General features: G+C 43.3%; 1 protein-coding gene across 2 annotated transcripts in view; it reads right to left on the reverse strand.

Annotated features, from left to right (window-relative positions):
• ATG10 (autophagy related 10) overlaps window positions 1-14,350 on the reverse strand; it is a 307,540-nt gene extending 293,190 nt beyond the window's left edge. For both annotated transcript variants that reach the window (XM_056112566.1, XM_056112567.1), the window contains exon 1: window positions 14,307-14,350. The gene's annotated coding sequence lies outside the window, so the exon portion shown is untranslated. The remainder of the gene's footprint in view (window positions 1-14,306) is intronic.
• Window positions 14,351-15,836: the final 1,486 nt, after the last annotated feature.

Consider the following 15,836-nt stretch of genomic DNA (forward strand, 5'->3'; position numbering starts at 1 on the left):
GGTTGTGATGTGGACGCAGAGACCACACTTTCTTTTTTTTTTTTTTAAGCTCAAACAATCAGAACCATCTGGGGTTTTTTTGTGCTTGGGGGCTTTTTGCTTTGGTTTTATTTTGCAGTGCAGGGGATCAGACGAAGCACTTCATACATTTAGGTCCTACTATATCCTTGGCCCCAGAACATTTTTGTTGGAGGGTAGTAGAAGTTTAGGCCATACCCATCTGTGTGCGGAATCACTCCTGGCAAACCTCAGACATTTTTAAAGCTGCTTCCCACGAAGCTAAAGATTGGAAAGATAGGATAATTTTTTTCCCACCAAGCAGATACTTCTAAAACATAGGTGTGCCCTCAGAACTAAACAGTGTGCTGCTTATTCTGCCGCTATTAAAAATACATCTTTTCAGAAAAGCTGCCCCAGTGAATTCTAACACTAAATAGCATCATTGTTTCAATGATTCTTATTTAAAAACAAGTTTTCCAATACTATGTTCCACATTTTTGATGTCTAAAATATGGAAAATTGACTGTGTGTTTAAGGTTTTGTGAGGGTTGTTTTTTTTGACACAGAGGAGGTCAGTTAGACATTTCTTTTGTTGAAGCTATGTTAGTGTGTACATGAGTCATATTGAGACTAAAACACCTCAAACAATTATTTCCCCCATAATGTAGGATTAATTAGAAAAGTATGATAATGGGGGCCAAGAGATAGTAGTAGGCTTAAAGTACTTGCTTCACATCCCGCCAACCCTATTTCAATCCCTGACACTACAGATGGTTCCCTGAGCACAGAGCCAGGAATAGTTCCTGAGGAGTACAGGTGTGGTCCAAGTCCACCTCACAACCCAAAAAAAGTATGATAATCACAGACTTTACTATGCTTATGTTTATCATTTTTTTACTAGTAAAAGTAGGCAGTTTCCTATTCAAGTGTCCTTCATAGAAACAACTTTAAAAGTAAAGTAAAGTAAAGGCCCTCCCGTTGATCATCGATTTGCTCAAGCGGGCCCAGTAACGTCTCCATTGGAGACTTTGTTGTTACTGTGTTTGGCATATCGAATACTCTCGGTAGCTTGCCGGGCTCTCCGAGGGGGGCAGAGGAATCGAACTCGGGTCAGCCATGTTGGCTACGTGCAAGGCAGACGCCCTACCCGCTGTGCTATCACTCAATTTACTCTTTTCTTAAGAAAGCATGCAGTTACTAACTAGGGAGGTAAAGCCAATCCTTTACCTTGACAATAATTTGACTTGAATTCATTTAGTTTAATTAGCCTAGAGGTCCTTTGGAAATGAGCGTCAAATTACAGAGAGCAAAGAAGCACCCAGGATGCAAAGTTTAAATATGGTATCCCAGGCATCAGCCAAGAAGATCACGTGATTCTGAAGATCGCAAAAAATAAGCATTTATAATTAGCACCAAAGGTACTGTTGAGGAGAAATCAGTCTAGAAAATTGAGACCAAAGATGAATCGTTTTTGAGAGGATGAGGAAAGGCCCAAATCCCAAGAAGCCGGCAACAAGGATTAGGGGGACACACAGCAATAAATAGCACAAGGAAGCTATTTCTTTTTTCCATTTGTTGGCCAGTCAATAAAGGACAGAAGGAAGCATCAAGCAACTGACCAGCAAGATCAGTGGTCCCTGCTTGCCTGCCACTGACACGTTCCATTTCCCAGTTGAAATGAAGTACATGGTATGTAGACATGAACTGAAGGTTGATGCCTCCTATTACCCCTGCAGCAGGAAATCCAGTTAGGAGTCAGGTAAATAGGCATCATATTCTCCCTACCCTCTACATTTCTTTCAAAAAAAATGAGCCTGAGCTGTGTCCTGTACTATGGCTTCCAACATCCATTTGTAACTCTCCTTCAAGGCAGGCCCTCCCATATATAACACTCATGATGGGAACTAGAAAGAGCCAAAAGGAGCACTGCTTACTGTGACGTAAAATTGACAAGAGGTAACTGAGGGGATGGGATGCAAGCTCAGTACATTACCACCTGTCCTTCCTCCCACCAAGAAAAAACTCAAAAATAAAATTAACTATTTCAAGTCACTGAAAATTTCCCTTCATTATAGACACAGTACAGTAAAATGAAATACAATAGAAAAGGAAGCTCTCTCCTGAACATAGAAAAGATTACTTCCTCTATAAATGTCATTATCCCCATCAACCTGCCTTTCAACTTAACCTTGAGGGGAAGAATTCATGACATCTAAGTGTAGTGAGGCAGATAAAGAACTTGATCACTCAATCCAGGTTCTAAACACCATTCCTACACACATCCCTCTTCTAACAAAAAACCAACTACCAATAGCAACACAGGGCTATACTGACATACTGTCCCTCGGGGATAGGGTGACAGGACAGCAGGCAGGGCAGTTGCCTTGCACGTGCCTGACCCAGGTTTGATCCCCAGCACCATAAATAGTCCCCCATCCCCTCAAGAGTCACCTGAGCACAGAGCCAACTGTAAGCCCCAACCTCCTCTGGGAATGGCCCACAAACAAACAAAAAATGTAGTCCATTAATGTAAATCAATAATAATAATAGAATACCAGGCCTAGAGTGACAAATTTAGGGGAAGGTGGGGCGGAAACAAACAGGCTGCCAGGAAGTAACGCAGGAACTGAGGTAGAGGGTCTGCAGCACAAGTGGTGCTGAGGGACATAACAGTGCACGCTAAAGCCATAACTTTCAGTTAACAAATAACGGGGAAAGGGGTGAGAAGGGAAGGAATGTAGGACCAGAATGGACATAGGGATGGTGAGTGGGGTCATGGCATGCACTTTATTCACGGGGGGAGCCGTAACTTTGTGTTTCAATACAGAAACTTGAATGCTACTTTAACCTTATCACCAAAACTCTAATAATATATATGTATATATTTATATATTGAAAAAAAAGCCAGTCCATGCAGCTTGAGAAAGTGAAGCACTATCACAGAGAGAATGGGAAAGCTGCTCATGTAACAGGCATGCTTGGAATTAGGGGTAAATTCTTAGAAAGTGGTTAGAATTTGGCTAGCACCTTAACTACTGAAAATCAAACAACCCCAAAGTTCTCCCTTTTCTTTGAAATATCATGAACATGAGCAGAGTCTCCTGCCCCAGCGACTGGCTGTCCTCACCGGGGCCCCTTGGATGGGAGCGGGTTGAGTTTCCCTCCCTGCCCCGACCAGGGCTCCGGCAGCCGAAGACCTCCAGAACCAGCCACCACCATGCTGAGACTACTCTCCGCAAACATGAAGGTACCGGCAGAGGAACAAAGGCATGTGGGTCCTGGGACTGAGATCTCCAAGCCTACTCAGATTGGGGCTAAGCATCCTCCACCCAGATCCTCCAAATTCCAGTAGGCGGGGGTCACACCCACCAACTGGCCCCCTGGCGCCATGTACCCAGAGACTATAAAACCCAGCTCCCAGAAGAGAACAGCGCAGAGTCTCCTGCCCCCCGTGCCTGGCTGGCTGTCCTCACCGGGGACATCTTATTATCTCATTCCTACTTTGAACAAACTGGCAGACTACTGAATGTAACCTGCCCACACAACAGAGTCTGGCAAACTCCCCGTAGCGTACCCAATATGCCAAATACCAGTAACAATGATGGGTCTCATTCTCCTAATGCTGAAAGAGCCTTGAATATAGCACTTTTTAAAAAAATCTCAGGGCTAGGACGAAGGAGATGCTACTGGGGCCTGCTCGAGGCAATCGACGAATAAATCATGAACATTCAAATTCTTACTAATTTATCCCAGTTCTATACCTATGTAACCTAGACATTTGTGTAGAAATGGCACTACTCTCCAAGCACACCCACACTGCAACTGAGTGTGTACTATTGCTCTTAACAAGCTACTTCTTTGCTTCTGTTTATTGTTATGACAATGTTCAACCATCTTACTTAGCAGTAACTCTCTCTGAAGCACGCCCTCACTCTGACACTAAGTGTGTACTTTGAATTTTAGTACTGCTCTATTCAGAAACAAAGCTACTCCTGAGCTTATGCCTACATGCTGATTCTTTTATATGGGGATTGGTGGAAGAAGGTTGGACTTTACCCCTGGCAGGGCTCAGGGGAACATACTGGGTGCCAGGAACTGACCCTGAGCCGACAGCATGCAAGTGTACTATACCTTGGGCCCTGTATGTTGAGTCTAAAATGTATATGTTCTCTATTCGCTTTTCACTGTATTTTATTTCTGACTCACATTTGAATGACTTTCTGTGGGGGTCAAAGAGACTTAGGCCCCTAATCTGGGCCTTTGCTTTTTAGCATCTGCCAAGCTTTACCTCCAATGACAGGATTTACTGTGTTTCTGAGAAAACTGTTAGAAAGGAACCTAGACCCGGAGGTAGGCTAGCTGCATGTCTTAAAGAAAGAAAAAGAAAAAAGAAAAAGATGCAGGTGAAAAAGACATTGACCTACAAAAGGACAAAGATCGAGCTAGCCTCAGCTGTGTCCTTGCAAGGAATGCTGTTAGCACCTATAACGGAATTAAGCACACTACAAAAATTAAAGTTGTAATGAGTAAAATTTAAGCATTCAAATGAATTTATTCTACATATCTCTACCTTATTATTGTACCTTTCTTCAGCTAATTTTTCAAGTCTATTCACTAATTGGCTATTTTCCCATTCCCCCCCCCCAAAAAAAAAGCTTTGTACATCCAATCTTTTTGATACTGGTGTCATTACTTTTATAAGAAGATTATCTTTTTTTTTTCCTTTAACATAAAATAAGACTTCTCTGCAAGCACATAAAAGAAACTTTTCCACTAATGGTGAAGATTTGAGCTGATCCACCAGCTCAAACTCTCTAGCTGGCCTTTGAATACTGTGACTAGTAGAACTGTTGTCAGCACATATGCTAATCAGGTCATCCAGGAAACAGTAGTATATGACCTTGGCTAAAGATATTTAACAAATAAGAAGTTACAAAAAGGACTGGCATTACATCAGAAGCATCCAATTCAGTATTAGTATGAATACAGATGACAGAGCAATAGGTTTTTTAAATTTATTACCAAGGATCACAATTTTTGAATAAAAAGTTATTAAACATTTTTGTAGTGGAAGAAAAGAATTCCTTTTTCTTCTTGCAAAGTCTTCATTAAAGACTAGATTAAGATGACACTCACCACAACCATGCCACCGGACCCCATGCCAGGCTGTTTCACTTGGTAAACCCTGGATGGGGATAGGTGAGAGCCCTCCCTGCCCCAACGGTCCCAACCCCATCAGCCGACAACCTCCAGAACCCAGCCACCAACATGCTCACGGCGTTCTCCACATGCTCAGGCCGAGCATCACCCACTAGTGAATCTATTCCTGGACCGTGCTGCCACATTTGCAGCTGCGCAGTTCTTCAAACCACACACTCCACCGATCCTCCAAGATTACAGCACCGAATCTGACAGTGTTCAAAGTAGGAGGCAACCAATCTTAGAGAGAAAATAAAAGGTAAAGGTAAAGGCCCTCCCGTTGATCGTCGATTTGCTCGAGCGGGCCCAGTAACGTCTCCATTGGAGACTTTGTTGTTACTGTGTCTGGCATATCGAATACTCTCGGTAGCTTGCCGGGCTCTCCGAGAGGGGCGGAGGAATCGAACTCGGGTCGGCCATGTTGGCCGCTTGTAAGGCGAACGCCCTACCGCTGTGCTATCGCTCCAGCCCGAGAGAAAATAATAAACACTTTTTTTAACAGATATATATATGTATATATATATATACATATATATATATGTATGTATAACCTTTTACAACATGTGATCTCTTATAGAAGGGCTTAATAGTCCCTGGGTGAAATACAATTTTCACACCCTTTCCTCTAAGGATACTGAGCGATAGCACAACGGGTAGGGCGTCTGCCTTGCACGCAGCCAACATGGCTGACCCGAGTTCGATTCCTCCACCCCTCTCGGAGAGCCTGGCAAGCTACCGAGAGTATTCGATATGCCAGACACAGTAACAACAAAGTCTCCAATGGAGACGTTACTGGGCCCGCTGAAGCAAATCGATGATCAACGGGAGGGCCTTTACTTTCAGCAGTTTTTCATAACAAACAATACAAAATATATTAGCTCGGTTCTGCACTGGGGTAGGGACTGGGGTTTGGGATGGAAACACCTGAAATACGGTGGTGGGAAGATGTAATGGTGATGGGATTGGTGTTTGAATATTAAATATCATCAAATACTGTGAACTGTAGCACGAGCACTGTAGCACTGTCCTCCCATTGTTCATCGATTTGCTCGAGCGGGCCCAGTAACGTCTCCATTGTGAGACTTTGTTGTTACTGTGTTTGGCGTATCAAATACGGGTAGCTTGCCAGGCTTTGCCATGTGGGCAAGACAGTCTCGGTAGCTTGCCGAGCTCTCCAAGAGGGGCAGAGGAATCAAATTCGGGTCAGCCGGGTCAGCTGCAGGGAAGGCAAATGCCCTACCCGCTGTGCCCTACTCCAGCTCACTGTGAACTACTTTATAAAATAAAAAAATTTAAAAACAAAAAAGACTAGGTTAAATAAATATGCCTTAACATTTCCACACATTTTTTCAGTGATTCAGTCAACACCAACAACATTCTATCACTCTACCGTGTATCTCTACTGTGTATTCAACTATTCACACAGGAAAGAATGTGAGCATTTTCCTGGATATTCTGAAGACTCCCAAAACATAAGAGAATCTGAAAGAATTTAACTTAGTTCCTGAATAACTAAATTTTGAAATTTGAACTATTAAAATGTGTGGGGAAAAAAGGCACACCAAGGTGTTGGAACACCAAATGCTTGAAACAACTCTACAAAGCACAACTTTGTAAATCACAGTATTTATAATAAAAAATTATTTTTTTGAAAAGGCACACCAAAAATATGGAAGAATTCTTGCAAATATAGAACCTAGAAATAGAAAACTTAAGTATTTTTTAATGGTAGGTAAGAATAAGAGGGCTTGGAGAGTTGAAGTAAATCATGAAAAATAAGATTCAATGACGTGCTGCTTCAGGCGGAGGAGGAGGTACCATTCTGATATTATTATTATTATTAATTTTAATTTTTATTGACTCCCCATGAGATAGAGCATTACAAAGCTGTTCATGATTAGGTTTCAGTCATACAATGTTCCATAACCCATCCCTCCACCAATGTAGTTTTCTAGCATCAAAGTCCAAAGTTATCTCCCCGCGCCTCCCCGCACCCCCCAATACGCCCTTTCCCAGCCTGCCTCTATGACAGGCACCTCTCTTCTCTTTATCTCTTCTCTTTGCATGCACTGTTAACACACCCTACCATCATCTTTCAATTCAATCTTCTTTATATTTTCACGATGCCTATTTTTATTTTATATCACATAGGGTATATAAACTAACTCAAAACATTTGAACAAAAGAGGACACCGATTTTTTAAACCTTAGGAATATAAAATGGAATATAGAAAGAAAACTTATTAGTAATAAAAATATATACTGAGTGCCCAGAATCATTTGAAATATAATAAAAATTTTAAAGTCTGTGGTCTTTGTCATCAATGATTTGTAATCAAATTTACAAGACATTCAAACTGAAAAAATAATGAAAAATAATGACAGTAAAAATTAGTGATAAATTGGACAACCATAGCTATGGATTTAAATAATTATAATAGCATATATAAAGAATTGCACTAAGTTGCTAATCCTCATAGCAACACTATGAGGTAGATAATATGATTTTCTTTGTTTTTATACCAAAGAGGAAACTGGAACAGAGAGGTTAAGTAATTTATCCAAGGTAACATAGTTGTTAAATGTGTTCTTTGGTCTAAGTAAGTCTAGAACCAGAAGAGTGAAATTTCAGATAACCCTTGCATTGTAAAAGGATACTGAAAGCTATAATTTAAAGAAAAAAAAGGGGACTCTGAAAAAAAAAAGAGTGGAGGGATAGAGCCGAGAAGGCGCATACAGTGAATCTAGGTTAAAACAAAGCAGAGAAAATATGTGATTGTAGTTAGAAAAATAACAGAAAAATCTGAGGCATGAGAGAAAATGGGAAACAACTTTTAAACAGCCTTATTACTAAGATTGGTGGGTAAAAAGTTCTGAGAACAATAAACTAGTACAACAAAGTGGCTGGCTACAAACTCAAGGCACACACACACAAAATAATCACATTTTTATATGCAAATAATGAATTAGAGGAGAAAGTAATCAAAGAGTCCACCCCATTTTTTTAAAAGTTCCAAAGTTCCAAAAACATCAAGTATCTAGGAGTCAACTTCACAAAAGAGGTTCAAGATCTGTCCAATAAAAACTTAAGCTGCTTTAATGGTATCTTCAAAGATGCCACGCCACTGGCCGAGCAAGTGAAAACAGAGATAGATAAATGGGACTATCTTAAACTAAGAAGCTTCTGCACCTCCAAAGAAACAGTGACCAAAATACAAAGACAGTCTACAGAATGGGAAAGGATATTCACCGAATACACATCTGACAAGGGGTTGATATCCAGGATATACAAAATACTGGTTAAACTCCACAAGAAGAAAACATCCAACCCCATCCAAAAATGGGGCAATGAAATGAACAGAAACTTTCTCAAAGAAGAAATCCGAATGGCAAAAAAGCACATGAGAAAATGCTCTACATCATTAATCATCAGGGAGATGCAGATCAAAACCACAATGAGATACCATCTCACACCTCAGAGACTGGCCCAAATTCAAAAGAACAAAAGCAACCGATGCTGGCGTGGATGTGGCGAGAAAGGGACACTCCTTCACTGTTGGTGGGAATGTCCACTGGTTCAGCCCTTCTGGAAAACAGTATGGACGATTCTCAAAAAATTAGAAATTGAGCTCCCATTTGACCCAGCAATACCACTCCTGGGAATATATCCCAGAGAGGCAAAAATGTATAGTCGAAGTGACATCTGCACTTGTTTGTTCATTGCAGCCCTCTTTACAATAGCCAGAAACTGGAAGAAACCTGAATGCCCAAGAACAGATGACTGGTTAAAGAAACTTTGGTACATCTACACAATGGAGTACTATGTAGCTCTTAGAAAAGATGAAGTCATGAAATTTACATACAAGTGGTACAATATGGAAAGTATCATGCTAAGCGAAATGAGTCAGAAAGAGAGGGATAGACATAGAAAGATTGCATTCATCTGGGGGATATAAAGTAACAAAGTATGAGATTAATACCCAAGAATAGCTGAGATCAGCACCAGGAGGATTACTCCATAACTTAGAGGCCAGCCGGGTATCCTAGAGGAAAGGGCTATTCAGATAGAGAAGGGAGCACCAAATAAAGGATGTTTGGAGGATCCTCCCAGGAGGGGAGATGCATGTCGAAAGTAGACTATGGACTGAACATGTTTGCCACTCAATGCCTCTTTTGCAGACCACAACACCCAAAAGGAGAGAGAGAGAGAACACAGGGGATTGCCCTGCCACAGAGACGGGGGGATGGGGGGATGGGGGTGGGAGGGATATTATCCATGGTGGTGGAAAATGGGCACTGGTGGAGGGATGGGTATCTGATCATTGTATAATTGAAACCAAAGCACAAAAAATTGTAAATCTACAACTTTAAAAAAAATAAAATAAAATAAAGGGAAAAAAAAAAAAAACTTAAGCTGCTTAAGACACATATATAAGACCTTAGAAAATGAAAAAATATTCCAAGCTTATGTATTGGAAGAATTAATATTATCAAAATGAACATCCTACCTAAATTAATATATAGATTCAACACAATATCCATCCAGAGTCAAACATCTTCAAGGACTTAAAATAGTAAAAAAGTTTGTATAAAATAATAAAACACCCCAAATAGCTAAAGCCATACTGAGAAATAAGAAACTGGAAGGTAGTGCATTACCTAATTTGAAACTATGCTATAAAGCTACAGTCATCAAAAAACATGGTATTAAAATAAGGATAAACTCTTTGTCCAATGGGTCAAAATCAAATTAACCAAAGACAAGTCCCTATAACCCTGGTCAATTAATTTTCAATGAAGGGGCAAGGAATATAAAATAGAGTAAATATAGCCTCTTCAAAAAATGGTGCTGGGAAATCTAGATAACCCTGTGTAAAAAATTAAGGCTGGATCTATATCTTACACCTTACAAAAAAGTCAAGTAAGGGGATGGAGCAATAGCACAGCAGGTAGGGCGTTTGCCTTGCACGTGGCCGACCCGGGTTCGATTCCCAGCATCCTATATGGTCCCCTGAGCACCACCAGGGGTAATTCCTGAGTACAGAGCCAGGAGTAACCCCTGTGCATTGCCGGGTGTGACCCAAAAAAAGCAAAAAAAAAAAAAAAAGTCAATTCACAGAGGATCAAACAAGGCCGAAGCAATACTACAGTGGGTAGGGCACTTGCCTTGCAAGTGACCAACCCACCCAGGTTCAATCCCCAGTGTGCCATATAGTCCACTTGAGCACTGCCAGTTAACTCCTGAAAGCAGAGCCAGGAGTAATGTCTGAGCATTGCCAGGTGTGGCCCAAAACCAACAATAAAAACAAACAAAAAAACCTAAAACAAAGTGGATGAAAGGCCTTGAGATCAAACCAGAATCTATAAAGTACAATGAAGAGAACATAGGTTAACCACTCTAAAATTTGGACATCAAAGGTATCTTCAATAATATGATGCAATTGGCAAAAGGAAATCAAGTCAAAAATAAACAAATGAAACTTCATAAAATTAAAAGAGTCTCTGCATGGCAAAAGAAACAAGGGCTAAATCTAAAAGAAACCTAACTTAAAGGGAGAAAATATTCTCAACACATTAGATAAAGGGGTTAATATCCAGAATACATAAAGTGCTCATAGAGAGCAACAACAAAACCCAAAAACCTTACAAAAAAAAAAAGAAAGCAGAAAGGAACAGACACTTCTCTTGAAGAAGACAGACCGAGGGCCAAAAGGCACACGAAAAAGTGATCATTATCACTCATTATTGGGAAAATTCACATTAAGATGACATAGACACAGGCTGAGCAGGGGGGTGACCAGAGGGAAAGTGGGGATATTGGTGGTGGGAAATGTATACTGGTGAAGAGACAGGTGTTAGTTAGAATACTGTGTGATTGGAACATAATCATGAACAACTTTGCAACCCTATTTCATGGTGATTCAATAAAAATAAATGAATGAATTTTTTTTAAAGATGACAATGAGAGATCATATTCTTGTGTTGATGAGGATGTGATGAAAAAGGAACTCTCATCCACTGAAGGGGTCATGTTGTCTGATTCAACCCCTGTTGAATGGAAAATAGTATGGATAGTTCTCAATAAAGGAAGAACTGAGCTACCATCTGGCTCAGCAATTCCACTTCTGGTTATGTAGTCTCAGGACACAAAACATTCATTCTAAAAGGACAGATTCACACTGTTATTCATTGTAGCACTTAGCACAATAGCTAAGATACGAAATCAATCTGGGTGTCCGATGACAGACGAATGGATTATGAATGTCTACATATACATTATATATATATGGGCTGGAGCAATAGCACAGCAGGTAGGGCACTTGCCTTGCACGCAGTCAGTTCAGGCTGATCCAGGCCGACCCGGTTCGATTTCTCCACCCCTTTCGGAAAGCCCAGCAAGCTACTGAGAGTATCACGCCCGCACAGCAAAGCCTGGCAAACTACCCATGACATATTCGATATGCCAAAAACAGTAACAAGTCTCACAATGGAGACATTACTGGTGCCCACTCAAGCAAATCGATGAACAGTGGGAAGATAGTGCTATACAGTGCAGTGCTATATATTATACATAGGATATTTAAATATATTACACAATGGAATACTAGGCAGCTGCAAGGAATGATGAAATCATACAACTCACTGCAACTTAGATGGAATTGGAAAATAACATGTTAAATGAAGTAAGTTAGAAGGACCTGTGTCTCACTTATCTGTAGTATACAGAATAACTGGATGTGGGAATACAAGATATTAAAGGGGGATACCTAGATCACCCTTGACTTCTGAGTATAAGAAGGACAAGGAAGGAGAAAAATCAATGGGGGGCAAGCTCCCTGTGGCGTATTCAATATGCCAAAAACAGTAATAAGTCTCACAATGAAACGTTAGTGGTGCCCGCTTGAGCAAATGGATGAACAATGGGAGGACAGACAATGCTACAGTGGAGGGATTGGTGCTGGAAAGTTGCATGACTAAAACTCGACTATAAATAACTTTGTAAATCACAGTGCCTTAAAAATTATTTTAAAAAATTAAGAATAAAAGTGACTATTAAATCACTGTAGGTTCTTGAGCTCAAAAAGGATAATAAAAGTTTTCTCTTAAAGCTGTAACACAACTGTCATGCAACCTTAACTTCAGAGTTAAATTTGTATCATCCCAATAAGAACTCCTACAGAACTCCTACAGGGGCCTATAAGTCTAAGTGATTAAGCCAAGTATATTAGTGAAGCCTCTGGTTCTGTCTAGTTTTAACAAATAAAAACAAACAAAATACCCCAGAGAAACACCACTGATGTGAACGTTTTTAGGGTTTACTGTCCAAGCTTTCTCTGGCTCTCAAGTTGTTCTATACCCAGCCTTCTTGGCCCATGAAGAACTTTTCCTTTCCATAAATAAAATCATCAGCCCAATCTCTATAACTCTTTGTTGTTGTTAGGATTCTGATTATGTTTATGATTCAAACATACCCTCTGTATCCAAACACATCTGGAGGCTTCAACCAAGCCCAGACTCAAGCAGTCTACTGATATAAACTTTACCCTACTTATTTTTCTAAGTAGCTGTGTATCTTTCTCAGCAATGTATATCCACTACAAAATGTTATCAAGTTAGAAGTCACAGAGCAGAACGTTATACCCAATTGGATTCTCCCACAGGATAACAAAATCCCAGTTAACTTTATTCTAAAAAGGGAGAAATTGAAGGAGAGAAGCAAGAAAAAGGGGAATAATTTTGAAACCTTCTTTATCCAAATGAATCCTTTAGAATTGGTATGCTTTCTAAAATAATTCAGAAAATAAAAACAGAACTATTTCCATTACTTTCCTCAATTAAAATATCAGTAATAACAAAATATAAATCTGCAAGTTGCTATACTTTAACTTGCATTTCTCATTACTCAACATTTCTTTTTTCTTGGTTAAGGTTTCCTTTTCTCTGTTTCCTCTTTTTCTATATTTGACCCTTGACCTTTCAGAAAGAAAAAGCTTCTACCTGGGGTAGAATACAAAATGCAGCTCAATATTAGAGAACTAACTACACAGGATGTTTCGCAATCCTGAAATACACAAGCCTTAGTTTTTGTCACTCATTAGTATGAAGGCCACCCCCCATATTGTAATGCTTTTTGACTATGAAATGATTTATTCAAAGTGAATCTGTCGCAAAAAGTTCCTGAATAAAGGAGCAAACTGGTGAATGTCTCAACAATCTTGAAAATAGGACATTCAAGCCACAACCAGTATTTTTAACCCCAGTAAGAAACAATTTGCAATTCTACTGGGGGGGGGGAGGGTAAGAGGAGTGAGGGGTACAGACTGGGGTTAACTGTGGAGTCTGCCCTAAATTCAATACCAAGAGAAAGTTCTGGTCCCCTAATGAAGTAATCCCCACGTGGGCACGTTAGATTTGACTTTCTTGTACAAAGGTAGCTATGCCTGTCCCTCTTCCAAGATGTATATCATTCTGCCACAATCAAAGTATGTTTCTATAAATCAGTTTCCCACACGCCTCCCACCCATGATTTTCACATAAGTGGGCAGGCTACCCGGGAGAGAACTGGCCATAAATATTAGGCCATGCCTACTAGTACTTCATAAATCTGAAACCCCTTGGAGTTAAGCGGGCCGTGGCCGCCGAGATCGGGAGTCCTTTCAAAGCCTTTGTCTCAAGGTTAGCAGGACAAAGCCCTGCCAGCCGCGTGCAGGCTCTGAGCACGCGGCAGGAACGAGCCAGGCTCCCGGGTGCGAGCCGCGCCGTCGTCGGCGGGGAGTGCGGGTCAGCCCGCACGCAGGGCGCGCGGAGCCGGACCGAGGGTGGGAGCGCACGACGGCGGGGGGGGCGGGCTGGGAGGAGGCTGGGGGCTGGGGAGGGGGTGCGCCTCTCTAGCCCGCCCGCCCCCTTGCGCGGCTCCAGCGCCCCCAGGCCACCACCGGGCCTGGATTTCCGCGGCGGGAGCTGGGCTTCCCCGCCTTTTGTTCCAGGCTGGGCTTTCTCTCCCGCCCCGCCGCCCCCCTCCGCGCCGCCCAGCCCCCGAGCAGGGTGAGGACCGTGCGGGAAGCAGAGGCGGCGGCAGGCGGCCAGCAAAGAGTGGGAATACTCACCCCACTCCGCTCGGCCCCACACCCCGCCGCACGGCCCCGTGAGGGCGGAGCGACGGGGAGCGGAGGGGGGGGGGGGAGGGGAGCGGGGAGAGAAGGCTGCGACAGGGCCGGGCCGCCACCCCCGACCGCGGCCCCGGGGCGGAGTGCGGGGCCCCGCGGCGCGGCTGAGGGGCGGTGGCGCGGCTGACGGGCGGGGTCTAGAGGAGGAGGGGTGGGGCCTGGGAGAGGGGCGGGGCCAGTGCCGGAGGGGCGGGGCTCGGCGGTGGAGGGGCGGAGCTCATCCCTGGCAGGGGCTCCGCCCCCTGGCGGCCCTACGCTCCGGCCCGGAGCATGCGCACTGCGCCGCCCGCGCTCCCGCGCTTCGAGCTCGCGCCTGCTGCTGACGTCGTGGGTCGCGGGCGCGCGCGGGATCCGCACCGGGCCGGGCGGGGCGTGACCTACCCCGCACCCAGCGGCGAAGGCGGCCGAGGCCCCGCCCCTTCCCTCCCGGGCCGGGAGAACCCGAGGGCGGCTTTGCTCGCCCGTGCTCCTGGCACAAAGGAGCCGGGTGCGGAGAGCAAATGAGAACGCGGGTCCCAAGGTGCCGGCGGTTTCTAAGGTTCTCTGCATATCCTCCGCCCGCCTCCAACAAAGAGGCAAATAATCTGGAAAATAAGAGGGTGCCCAGTGGTGAAAGGGCGGCGCAAAAGGACAGGCTGTGGCGTACCTCCAGAGCATCCCTCCACAGCACCATCAAGCGCGCCTGCACGACTAGCCCCTTTAATGCTTCAGAACCAGGAGGGAAGGAAAAGTGAAGACTTTGAGAGCTGACAGTAGTGCCATCTGTGGTTTATATCTCAGGAAAACAAAATCAAACCGCAGAATTAAGCGGGGGGAACGGTGGGCTAAAGAAAAGAAGAGAGATTTCAGAGTGTGGGGGGGATTGAACTGAAATACCGAAAATGCAACAGTAGACATCTGAGGGAAAACTAGCATCTGCTCCTCTTAACACAACAGAATTCAATTTGTGTAAAAAGAAAGGAGTAAACACGGGTGAAGAAGCGAAAGGAAAACCTGGCTTCCAATAAATATATAGGGCATGGTTTTGATCTTGTGACAGTTACGTAAGATGTCACCATTGGAGAAAGCCAGGTGATAAGTACAGGAGACTATGTTTGTGATTGCCTGTTCTGTAACTATTTCAAAACAAAACGGTCTTTTAAAGGGACAAGCGTGATGACCAGGGGCCCGAGCATTAGTACAGTGGGCTGGGAACTTGCCTTGCATGTAGTTTGATCCCCTATGGTCCCTCAAGTCCCACCATGAGTGACCCTGAGCGCAGAGCCGGGACTAAGGCCCTGAGGACAGCTAGGTGTGTCCCCCCACCCCAATAAAAACGTGATGGCCAGCAGAGGCAGTAGATTTAAAAGGGTCCCGAGGAGCCAGAGAGAGCACAGCGTGTAGGGCAATGGCTTTGCACACAGCTGGCCCCCGGTTTGAGTACTGCAGAGGGTCCCCAGAGCCCCACCAGGAGTGATCCCTGAGCTCTGA

This window comes from Sorex fumeus, unplaced genomic scaffold (assembly GCF_029834395.1).
Source record: "Sorex fumeus unplaced genomic scaffold, SorFum_2.1 ptg000018l, whole genome shotgun sequence".
NCBI lineage: Eukaryota > Metazoa > Chordata > Mammalia > Eulipotyphla > Soricidae > Sorex > Sorex fumeus.